The following is a 13,716-nucleotide window of genomic DNA, read 5'->3' on the forward strand; positions in this document are numbered from 1 at the left end:
TTACTAAATATAGTGGTAAAAACAAAGATCTTATATCTTTGAGATGGTTTAAAATATGAAACATTTATTTGCTTCTACAGAAAGACAGGAAAATTACAGAAAAGTCCCTCTAAATTAAGTTTAGCTTGCTCTGGGATACAAATTGCTCAGGGAAAAGAGAAGGTGAAAGGCTCCAGAAGATCACACACATCTATTAAGTGAAGAGACCCAATCAAGGTGGGGAAAATGTAAGAAATGTGAAAGAACGCAATAAATGATGTATGAAAGAGATGGATGATGCACTACACTTACGATAGAACAGAGACCATTGGATAGCAGATGCAGCAAGGACCACCTTCAATACACATGAAGAGATGAGCTGATAGCCTTTGGAGAACCAAAGTAACCTCACATGACCCAGGACAGCAATGCTCAGAGCTTGGCAGCACCTAGGTATAGCCTTCATCCTGTAGTGGGCAGATGAGGCTATGATCATGATAACATGTATTACAAAATCATCAAAACACAAGAAGGTTTAAGAAAGTTCATCTTTACAAATTCAACTTATTTCTGTTTTTAAAGATAATAATTTGGAAATTTCAATATTATGTTTCAGAAGCCCAAACCAAACTTAAAAGCCAGCAACTTCATTAGGATTTCCATCTTTAATAATAAAAATACTGAATGCCCCAGTAGGCAATCACCTCTTCTTATTAAAAGATCGACATATTTTTCTAATACTTCATCTTTTTAAACACAATATATATACTTAAATACACTAGGCACTTTGCATTAGGAGCTCAGCTGAATGGCCATGAAATGAATTTCATGATGTGATTTAAAGAAATCAATACCAATGTGTAAAATTCTATAAACATTTATATGCAGATATATGCTGAAGAACTTGTTTGTGGTTTTTATAATCTGATAGTATAGAAGTTGAATGATATATTTCTTTGGTTGGAAGCAAACTATTTCTTAATAGTCTTCCATTATGAATTAGGGTCCCAAAGGTACAAAAAATTTACTGTGTAAGATAAAATTTCACTATTCTTGTTTTTCTGCTAATTAAAAAAGTTGTCACCTAAAATTTCTGCCTTGAATACTTTCTAAATAAAAACAATTATCTCAGAATCTACTATAATATCATAATATTGCCAAATAGTCAATTCATGCACCACTATTCTTTTTTTTTTTTTTTTCATTTTTCCAAAGCTGGAAACAGGGAGTCAGACAGACTCCCACATGCGCCTGACCGGGATCCACCCGGCATGCTCACCAGGGGGCAATGCTTTGCCCCTCTGGGGCGTCGCTTTGTTGCATCCAGAGCCATTCTAGCACCTGAGGCAGAGGCCACAGAGCCATCCACAGCGCCCGGGCCATCTTTGCTCCAATGGAGCCTCGCTGCGGGAGGGGAAGAGAGAGACAGAGAGGAAGGAGAGGGGGAGGGGTGGAGAAGCAAATGGGCGCCTCTCCTGTGTGCCCTGGCCGGGAATCGAACCCGGGACTCCTGCACACCAGGCCAACGCTCTACCGCTGAGCCAACCAGCCAGGGCCGCACCACTATTCTTCAAAGTGTCTTTTGAGATTGCATTTTAGAAATAATAATAGCAATTACTTATATTGCATGTACTATGTGTCAGATACTCTTTTATATGCATTAAAAATATTTGTGAGATATGTATTATTACCCCTAATTTATAGGTGAGGAAACTGAGGCAGAGAGTTCCTTGACAAAGGTCACAAGACTAGTAAGAAGAAAAAGCAGGGATTCAATCAAAACACTGCTTAAAATGCATGCTTTTAACCTTCATGCTAACCTAAGCATTTGGACAGTACGAAGAAATTCTATAATTCAATCATATGATAATCATAAAGCTTGCTAGTCAGAGGAATTTTAAAATACTAATTCCTCTACCAATCTACATGGGGCAGAGGGTGGTATTAATACAACAAATTCCTAAGCTTTTTAGGAAGAACTAATTTTTTTTTTATTCCATTTAATACAAACAAAACCTCTTTCTAAAGCTTCTCTTTCTAGCTAGAGCTAAATCTTTACCAAAACACACTGGTGTTTTCTAAATTTCATACCCTCTTATCACAATATTAAAACATTAAAAAAACACAGAGGAAAGTAAATGTAATGTATTTCAGTTTTATGCTTCTGATTCTAACATTAGTCCTAAACCAATCATTAATTTTCTTTATTGATGCAGACGACTTCTTGAGAAACATAAGATGAGCTATAAAAAGAGTCTAGAATAGTTTAAAAGTAGTAAAAAGAAAGTAACTTAAAGAAAGTAAAATGTCAGGAGTCAAGAGAGTGATATACACAGCATAGCAAGATTAAACAAAATGAAGATAAAGAAGGAGGAAAAAGAAACAAAATAAAACCCAGGGACCCAAATAAACACTCCAGGAGCACACTAAGCACTAACCAGCAGCTACCTACCTTTATGTATAAAAGTAATTCTACTTAAACAATAAAAGTCAGTTCTTATGGCATTAACTTGTTCTTCAGTGAAATATACATGTAAAAAAATACAAATGCATAAATATGTCATATTTTGAAAATTAAAAAAATTGTTTAAAGATTAGCTTTCCAATTTTGTTAAGACATAAATATTTAGAGTATCTCCTGGAGCAAGTGGATAGTAATAATAATAAAGGTAAATATCTATTATTTCAAGGATAAATCTATTATTTTGAAAGTCCTCCAACATATTAACATATATATACACACATATATATATTTATTATTATTATTTTTTACTTAAAGAATAGAGGAAATGGTGGCGTGAGAGAGACTCTTGATCTCTCTCCTTTTGGAATTTCAACAAATTCCACAACTATAAGCAGAGAAAAACCCCCAGATGTACCTGAAATATACACATACCAGATAGACAACAGTATGACTATGCAAGAAGGCAGGTCAAAGATAGAATCTGCTTATGGAAGAAAAAAGAGAAAAAAGTTTTTCTCTTTACTCACTAATCTGAGAAAGGGAGGCGGCACTTTTAGCATGGGCTTTGTTTCAGAAGCAGGAGAAGAGGGGAAACTGAGGGAAAGGAGGTGAAATAAGGACAGCAACCAGACGGGGAGCACGGCCTGTTCCCAGCGCCAATGGAACACGTTTGCAATTGTAGGCACTGGGTGCGCACAAAGCCTGCAGCCCACTCCCAAAAACTGTGTGCGAATAGCCCACGGAGATTGGCCCACGAGGCGCTGAGGTGCGCTTGATCTGTTCACATGGGCCCGTGAAGTTTTGACTGCCTGGCGTAGAGGCACATTCCAGCTGCCTGCCGTCGGTAGAGTCTGTGTGGTGCAAGGCTCGCTTGATATGTGATCTGCGCCCCACTTGCTTCTGAAGCTTGGGCACCAGCTTGAAGCATGCAGCCCCTGCCCTGCCCAGGGCTGTGTTTCCAGTGGTATCAGAGGAGGGACTAGGCTGTGTCACCGGAGCCTCCTGGGTCCTGCATTGTTCCCCTTGCTGTGCGAACAGTGGCAGTGGCAGATCCCCTCAGCTGAGTCTTCAGGCTGCTCTCCTATGAGAGGCAGGAGTGCCTGGCGCTTGATCCTCTGTTCTAATAGGATGTGGGGAGGGCCGCCAGAGGACCCGAGCAGGCCATTGACAGAGCCATAAAACTGCAAAGCCTTAACAACAAGCCCCTCCTGCTAACATGACTGTGGCCCTTCCTACATCATTATGACAGTGATGTCTCAGCAGAACTCTGGCCAAGAATCTCACAGAGGCAAATCTTGTAGTTTAGCGTCTCCTGCTGGGAAAAGGAATAACTTACCTCCCAAAATTGAAAAAAATACTTTTTTTTTTGTCCCTGCTTTTTCTCATTCCTTCTTCTTTCCTTTTTCTTCTTTCTCTTTTTCCCATTTGAACTTCATTATCCCTAGCTGTTATATTATTTATTCCTGGTTTTTGCCAGGGTTTCATTTCTGACACTTTCTCTTTGCTTCTTTTTTTCCTGTCTTCCCCTTTCTTCTCCTTCTTTCTCCTTTTTTTCTTCTCATCTGAATATAATTTTTCATCAAATTAATATATTTTGAACTCATACTACTTTTTGTGGCATTTTGCTTGTTTTTGACTTCACAAATTAAAAAAAGAAAATGAAAAAGCCATATAAGAATTGTTGGACTCCATCAGAAAGAGCAATATAAGAATAATGAGTATATTAGAAGAAGAAGAGAGGGAAAAGGGAATGGAAAAAAGACTTAAATGTAAGTTGTGAAACCATAAGCATCTTAGAAGAAAACACAAGTAGTAAGCTCACCTACATCTCTCGTAGCAATATATTTGCTGATTTATCTCCACGGTAAAGTCAAATAAAAAAGCTTTTGTACAGCTAAAGACAATATGAACAAAATAAAAAGACACACCACATGATGGGAGAATATATTTGACAATACCTCTGATAAGGGGTTAATAACAAAAAATTATAAAGAACTTGTAAAACTCAACACACTAAACACCAGGAAGACAAAAAATCCAATAAAAAAATGGTCAAAAGAAATGAATAGACACTTCTCCAAAGAGGACATACACATGGCCAATAGACAGATGAAAAAAGTGTTCAACAACACTAATCATTAGAGAAATGCAAATTAAAACCACAATGAGACATCACCTCACACCACTCAGAATGGCACTCATTAATAAAACAACACATGATAGGTGCTGGCGAGGATGTGGAGAAAGGGGAACCCTCCTGCACTGCTGGTGGGAATGCAGATTGGCGCAGCCACCACTATGGAAAACAGTATGGAGATTCCTCAAAAAATTAAAAATCGAACTGCCTTTTGACCCAGCCATCTCACTTTTAGGAATATACCCCAAGAATACTATATCACTGACTCAGAAAAAGAAAAGCACCCCCATATTTATGGCAGCATTGTTCACAATAGCAAAGATCTGGAAATAGCCCAAGTGTCCATCAGTGGACAAGTGGATTAAAAAGCAGTGGTACATATATATAGTGGAATACTATGGGGCCATGAAAAAGAAGGAAATATTACCTTTTGCAACAACATGGATGGACCTGGAAACTATTATGTTAACTGAAATAAGCCAGGCAGAGAAAGAAAAATACCATATGACCTCACTCATTTGAGGAATCCAAGGAACAATGTGAACTGAGGAATGGAATTAAACCTGAAGGGAAGGGGGGAGGGCGCTGTTGGGAGGGGAGCAAGGGAGATGTTGAGGAGAATATGGGGGAGGGGGGATACATTCAGGGTGACACTAGAATCTATGTAAACACAATAAATTAAATTTAAAAAAAAGGGAATGGAAAACATATTGAAACAAATAATCAATGAGAACTACCCAAGCCTGTGGAAAGAGTTAGAATCTTGAACCCAAGAAGCAAACAGAATACCAAGTTACCCCAACTCAGAGAGGCCTACTCCAAGGCACATCATAATGAAATTATCACAATCAATGACATAGAAAGAATCCTCTAGGCAGCTAGGGAAAAGAGGGATATAACATATAAATGAAAGCCCATTAGGCTATCATCAGATTTCTCAACAGAAACTCCACAAACCAGAAGAGAGTGGATCCCAACATTTAAAGTACTGAAAGAGAAGAAATACTAGCCAAGAACACTATATCCATTAAAGCTATCCTTCAAATATGAAGGAGAAATGAAAACTTTTCCAGAGATACAGAAGCTGAGGTAATTTATCACCGGAAGACACCCCTACAGAAATACTGAAAGGGGTTATCCAATCAGATACAAAGAACAAAACTACAAGTAAAAGCTCCAAAAAACCACAATAAAAACAAAGATAATCTATGACAAGAATAACATAAAAGAAGAGAGGCTCAAGATCACCAGTAGCAAGCCCTGGCCGGTTGGCTCAGCGGTAGAGCATCGGCCTAGCGTGCGGAGGACCCGGGTTCGATTCCTGGCCAGGGCACATAGGAGAAGTGCCCATTTGCTTCTCCACCCCTCCGCCACGCTTTCCTTTCTGTCTCTCTCTCCCCCTCCCGCAGCCAAGGCTCCACTGGAGCAAAGATGGCCCGGGCGCTGGGGATGGCTCTGTGGCCTCTGCCTCAGGCGCTAGAGTGGCTCTGGTTGCAATATGGCGATGCCCAGGATGGGCAGAGCATCGCCCCCTGGGGGGCAGAGCATCGCCCCTGGTGGGCGTGCTGGGTGGATCCCGGTCGGGCGCATGCGGGAGTCTATCTGACTGTCTCTCCCCGTTTCCAGCTTCAGAAAAAAGAAAAAAAAAAAAGAAAAAGAAAAAAAAAATATTAGAAAAAAAAAAAAGATCAGCAGTAGCAAAGTAGGATGGAGTACAGAAGCATTCATGAGAAAATGGACTAATAAATATGATAATTTTTCCTTTTAATAACCTAATCATAACTACCCGTGAAAATGCCACTACTGAAACACATAACTTAAATAAAAAAGAAACAGAGGATGGAAGTACAGAATTCTACCAAACAAAAACAAATGACAGAATAAAAAGAAGAACCAAACAAGACACAGAATTATCAGAAAGCAGTATACAAAATGGTAATAGAAAACCCTCAAGTGTCAATAATTACACTAAATGTAAATAGATTGAACTCATCAATGAAGAGGCACAGAGAAGCAGATTGGATTAAGAGAAAACCCAACTGTATGCTGCCTTTAAGAGACACATCTAAGCTACAAGGATAAAAATATATTCAAAGTAAAAGGTTGGAAAATGATTTTCCAAGCAAATAATATTCAAATAAAAGCAGGTGTAGCAATAGTCATATCTGACAATGCTGACTACAAGACAACAAAGGTAACCAGAGACAAAGATGGACATTTCATGATGATAAAGGGGACATTGTATCAAAAAGACATGATACTTCTTAATATATATGCACCAAACCAGTGAGCACAAAAATATATAAGACATCTACTAACTGATCTAAAAATATAAACTGACAAAAATACAGTCATACTTGGGGACCTCAATACACTATTGATGACTTTAGATCATTCATCCAAACAGAAATCATTAAAGAAATATTGGCCTTAAGTGAAACACTAGAACAAATGGACATAATAGATACCTACAGGACATTTCATTCCAGAATGTCAGAGTATACATTTTTCTCCCATATACATGGAACATTCTCAAGAATAGACCATATGCTGGGCCACAACTCTAACATCAACAAATTCAGAAAGACTGAAATTATACCAAACATATTCCCTGACCATAAGGCTTTGAAACTAGAATTCAACTGCAAAAAAGAAGTAAACAAACCCACAAAAATATGGAAATTAAACAAGATACTTCTAAAAACTGGGTCAAAGAAGAAAAAAAAGCAGAGATCAAAGGATATATACAGACAAATGAAAATGACAAGATGACATATCAGAAGCTCTGGGATGCAGAAAAAGTAGTAATAAGAGTAAAGTTTATATCATTACAGGCTTATATGAAAAATAAGAGAGAGCCCAAGTAAAAAACTTAACATCACATCTTAAGAAACTAGAAAAAGAACAGCCTGACCTGTGGTGGCGCAGTGGGATAAAGCGTCAACCTGGAACACTGAGGTTGCCGGTTCGAAACCCTGGGCTTGCCTGGTCAAGGCACATATGGGAGTTGATGCTTCCTGCTCCTCCCCCTTCTCTCTCTCTCTCCCCTCTCTCTAAAAATCAACTAAAAAATCAATAAATAGAAAAAGAACAAAGAAAACCTAAAACCAGCAGAAAAAAGGAAATAATAAAAATTAGAGTAGAAATAAATAAAATAGAGAACAGAAAAACTACAGAAACAATCAATACAACAAAGAGCTGGTTCTTTGAAAAGATCAACAAAATTGACAACCCCCTGGCAAGACTCACTAAGGAAAAAAATGAAAAAACTCACATAAACAAAATCCAAAATGAAATAGGAGAAATTACCACAGATATCATAGGTCTACAAAGGATTATTGTAGAATAGTATAAAAAACTATATGCCCCCAAATTCAACAATATAGAAGAAATGGATAAATTCCTAGGACAAAACTATCTTCCTAGACTGAATCACAAAGAAGTAAAAAGCCTAAATAGAACTATAAGCAGGGAGGAAATAGAAACAACTACCAAAAACCTCCCCAAAAATAAAGAGTCCGGGGCTAGATGGCTATACTAGTGAATTCTACCAAATATTCAAAGAGGATTTGGTTCTTATCCTTCTCAAAGTCTTCCAAAATACTGAAGAAGAAGCAATACTTCTAAACACATTTTATGAGACCAACATAACCCTCAGACCAAAAAACTGGCAAGGACAAAACAAAAAAAGAAAACTACAGACCAGTATCTCTAATGAATACAGATGCAAAGATCCTAAACAATATACTAGCAAATGGAATACAACACATTAAAAAAAATACATCATGATCAAGTAGGATTCATCCCAGAAACACAAGGATGATTCAACATACGTAAAACCATTAACGTGATACACCATGTCAATAAAACAAAGAACAAAAAACATGATCATATCAATAGATGCAGAAAAGGCATTCAATAAAATACAACATCCTTTTATGTTTAAAACACTCAACAAAATGGGTATAGAAGAAAAATATCTCAACATAATATAGGCCATTTATGACAAATCATCAGCTAACATCGTACCAAATTGTAAAAAAACAGAAAACTTTTCCTCTAAAATCAGGAACATGATCGGGCTGCCCACTCTCTCCTCTTTTATTCAACATAGGGCTGGAAGTTCTAGCTGAAACAGTCAGACAAGAGAAAGAAATAAAAGGCATTCATATTGGGAAAGGAGAAGTAAAAGTTTCACTTTTTGCAGATGACATAATCCTGTATATTGTATAGAAAACCCCAAAGACTCCACAGAAAGGCTATTAGAAGCAATAAACGAATACAGTAAGGTTGCAGGATATAAAATTAATATACAGAAGTCTATTGCTTTCTTATTTGCCAACAATGAAACTTCAAAAAATGAACTAAAAAAAGATCCGTTTTACAGTTGCAACAAGAATATAAAATACCTAAGAATAAACATAATAAAGAATATAAAGGACCTATATACTGAAAACTACAAAGCATTATTAAAGGAAATTTAAAAATGAAATGAAAAAATATAAAAATATTCCTTGTTCTTGTATAGAAAGAGTAAATATAGTTAAAATGGCCATATTACCCAAAGCAATAAGCAAATTTAATGCAATTCCCATTAATATTCCAATGTCATTTTTAAAGAAATAGAAAAAAAATCATCAGGTTTGTATGGAACCATAAAAAACCCCAAATAATCAAAGTACTCCTAATGGAAATTAAAAAAAAAACAAAAAAGCTGGAGTCATTGCAATACCTGACTTCAAATTGTACTACAGAGCCACGATAATCAAAACAGCATAGTACTGGCAGAAAAACAGACACACAGACCAATGGAACAGAATCGAGAGACCAGAAATAAAAACATATATATATATAGTCAAATCATCTTTGATAAAGGAGCCAAAGGAGCCAGAACACACACAGTGGAGAAAAGAAAGCCTTTGTAACAAATGGTGCTGGGCAAATTGAAAAGCCATATGCAAAAAGAAATGGAACTTGACTACAGTTTGTCTCCTTGCACAAAAATTAATTCAAAATGGATCAAAGACCTAAATATAAGATCTGAAACAATAAATTACATAGAGGAAAACATAGGTACTAAATTCATAGACCTTGGCCATAGAGAACATTTTATGAATTTGACCTCAAAGACAAGGGAAGTAAAGGCAAAGATAAATGAATAGGACTACATAAAACCAGGAAGCTACAGCACAGCAAAAGAAACTGACAACAAAACAGACAGCCAACTAAATGGGAGATGATATTTTCAAACTACAGCTCAGATAAGAGGTTAATATTCAAAATATATAAAGAAGTCACAAAACTCAGCAACAAACAAGCAAACAATCTAAAAAATAAATAGGAAGAGGACAATGAACAGACACTTCTCCCAAGAAAAAATACGAATGGCCAATAGATATATGAAAAGATGCTCATCTTCACTAGCTATTAGAGAAATGCAAATGAAAACTACAATGAGATACTATCTCACATCTGTTAGATTGGCTATTATCAACAAGAAAGGTAATAGCAAGTGTTGGAAAAGCTGCGGAGAAAAAGGAATCCTCATTCACTGTTGTGGGAATGTAACTTAGTACAACCACTATGAAAGAAAGTATGGTGGTTCCTCAAAAAGTTAAGAATAGAACTACCATATGACCTAGCAATCCTTCTACTGCGTATACACTCCCAAAACTTGAAAACTTTGGTACATAGACACACGCACCCCCATGTTCATTGCAGCGTTGTTCATGATGGCCAAGACATGGAAACTGAAATGCCCTTCAATAGATGATTGAATAAAGATGTGGTACATATATACAAAGGAATACTACTCAGCCATAAGAAATGATGACATAGTATCATTTATGGATGGACCTTGATAACATTATACTGAGTAAAATAAGTAAATCAGAAAAAGCTAAGAACTATATGATTCCATACATAAGTGGGACACAAAACTGAGACTCATGGACATAAATAAAAGTGTAGTGGTTACCAGGGTGAGTGGAAGGGAAAAGAGGGAGGGGGGTGGTAAGAGGGGGAGGGGCATACAGAGAAACAAATATAAGATGTTGGAGGATGATTTGACTTTGGGTGATGGTATACAACATACTTGACTGTTCAAATAATGTGATGTTTTCTCTAAATATATGTACTCTAGTTGACCAATGTCACCCTGTTAAATTTAATTGTCTAAATAAAAATTAATTTAAAAAAGAGAGTAATATCATAAATTCAATGTATACTCAATTTTAAAATTGTTTGAGACTATGCAAAATAGTTCTCAGTTAATATCTGGGAAAAAAAACCCAAATTCAACTAGAAATAGATTAATCATGATATCTTACTAATCCCTCACAATGACTTAATAGTATGGCTATATTTCAAAAGTAAGAATGGGAATGAGTTTTAACAAATATAATACAGCAGTCATAAAATTCCATTCTCCTCTATGCAGTCCCCAAATACAATTTTAAAATGCTAAGAATGTCTATATGAATAAACATTGCCAGAGTTCCCAAGCTAGAGATAGAACTAGGGCAATATTCTGAACTAACAATACTGTTTATAATGTTATTCTGAAGTTCTCAAGGTCTTATTTGAGATCAGACAACAGCTTAAGAATTCAGAGAAATTGGGGCTAAAAGAAATACCACATAACTGTAGGATATGGAGAGATACATGTAAAAAAAATACAGACCTATCATAGCTCTCTCTACACAAACCACACTATACAATTTACAAAGGCATAAATATAGATTTCTCAGCCAATAATTTCCAATCCTTTCATTACACATCTATACATTCAACTCCAAAACCTACCTGAGAACCTCAGAAAGCAGTTCATGTAAATAATATGGTTCATGATTTACCACCTGTCCTGATCTATAATTTATAGCCACAGCCCAGCCCCACAAGATGAAACTCATAGGCTTCAAGAATCTGCTAGTAAGGGCACAAAGTAAAATGATTGCTAGATGCTAAAATTTGCACATTGTGTGGCTCTTGACAGGTTCTCTTTAAATATGTAATAGTTTCTTAACAGGCAATCTAGGGTTCTATGCTCCTAAAGGAACATAACTAACTGTTGTACCCGAGTCCAGACCAAAAAAAAAAAAAAAAAAAAAAAAAAAGAAAGAAAGAAATACTTGTAGCCTTTGAATAATATAATCTACAAAAGCTTAAAGCCAAAGCAACCTCTCAGTTTTGCCAAAAATAAGAATTCATGAAGCATCATTAAAAGTAATATATTTGTGAACTCTTAAAAAGGAGTTTTTAAAAACAAGTTTACCTTTTGATAATATAAAAGAAAAACTAAAGCTATCTTCCTGAGGAATGATAATCTTTTACATGATCAGAATCCATATGTCAGAGTGGTGACTATATAATGAGTATCCTACATTCTGTATGCTAAAAATAACTCACTTAAGTATAAAGTTCTACCAATTTATGATTTTTTTCTTTACAATGTACAGCAGATAGAAAATACTAATGCTGTCAGTTCAGGGAACTGAGTTGAAGTGGCCACTCAATGCCATCCTACTAGCTATCTCCTCCACTAGATCAAAAGTTCCTCAATGAAAGGAATGATGAATCCTTTTCCTTTATTACAGTGTCTAGCACATTCCTGGCACATAGCAAGTACTCAATAAATAATTCTTGATTCAATGAATTTGCTCAGTATGTATTGGATAATTTTACTCCCAAAGTTTTACTTACTTTAAGGCTGTCAATTTTTGCCTATACTAAATGGTTACAAATATCCCCTTTATTTATCCTGAGTAGATTTGTCATGAATAACAATTTTTGTTTACAATTAGGAAATAAAAAGCAAGATGCTTATGCTACCATTCTAAATAGTTTTATTTGGACCAATATAGATGCAAATCAAATTTAAATCTATTTTTATTGCTTGCTTTAACATAACCTAACAAATACAGATTTGTCTTTAAAATATGCTTTAGATAATGTCTGCTGCATAAATTAAATGACTTAGAAGCTTCTTTTATTTAACACTTATTATGGTAATAAGCATCAGCATTCAGAGATTAGCAGGAATCACAAACCTAAGTGTAAAGGGAACTCTATTGGCTAGGCATAATTTTAATTTAAAAGATCATGTAATCAATAGTGATAATTAGACCAACAACATGAGGTTAATCCACACATGCTGTGCAACATGGACTCTACCGTAAACTGAGTTACTTGACAGGTGTGGATTTAAACATAAGAAAATGAGAGGAGATAATTGGGATCAACAAAATCCATCCATCCTCAGTCTACTCAAATTGTATACACATATAATAACAAGCAAAAAAAATTATGACAGTTTATTATTTATTTCAGAAAATGTTCCTAAGCCACTCAAAAGTTCTTTCTCATTCAATATTTCTTTCCATATTGAAGTATAGTTCAGAGATATTGCAGGTATAGTTCCAGACTACCACAATGAAGCAGCTATCAAAATAAAATAAGTCACATAAATATTCTGGTTTTCCCATACATAGAAAAGTTATGTTTACATTATATTATAGTCTACTAAGTGTGCAATAACATAATGTTATTTAAACATTATGTTTAAAAAGCCATGTACATACCTTAATTAAAAATATTTTGTGCTAAAAGAATGCAAACATCATCTGAGTTTTTGGGAAACAGAGACAATAGACTTGTTTGACATAGGGTTGCCACAAACCTTCAACTTGTAAAAAAACCCCTCAATATCTGCAAAATGTAATAAAATGAGGTATGCCTGTATTGTGATTATATTCTATTAATAATCCCAAATATCAATAATAAATATGGCTACATATTAGCATTCTAAAATGCTAAAGCAAGTCTGCATGTCGATATTAGTAGTCTTATATATAGATAATATTAATAAAATCATGTTTAAGCAACCTAAGTTGAGGTCAAATCACAGGAAGAGAGCCGCAATTTTATCACTAATTGTCAAGCAGCAGTAGGCAAACTACATAGCCCTTAGGTCTTTCTCTCTTCCTGGGGGAGTTTTGAGGTCATGTGTGTTTTTCAATGTCAGATACAGCTAAAAGAGAAGACTGTCTTCGAGACTGCATCTTTAATTAAAAACGAGACAACACAAATCCCTGTGTCTTAGGCTCTCCAATGCTGGTGTGCAGCAACAGACTTCCCT

At 35.7% G+C, this 13,716-nt stretch overlaps 1 protein-coding gene across 8 annotated transcripts in view; it reads right to left on the reverse strand.

Annotated features, from left to right (window-relative positions):
• Window positions 1–13,716, reverse strand: part of RUNX1T1 (RUNX1 partner transcriptional co-repressor 1) — a 194,690-nt gene that overhangs the window by 30,840 nt on the left and 150,134 nt on the right. The gene's annotated exons all lie outside the window — the stretch shown is intronic.

The sequence above is a fragment of the Saccopteryx leptura genome, chromosome 3 (genome assembly GCF_036850995.1).
Source record: "Saccopteryx leptura isolate mSacLep1 chromosome 3, mSacLep1_pri_phased_curated, whole genome shotgun sequence".
Lineage (NCBI taxonomy): Eukaryota > Metazoa > Chordata > Mammalia > Chiroptera > Emballonuridae > Saccopteryx > Saccopteryx leptura.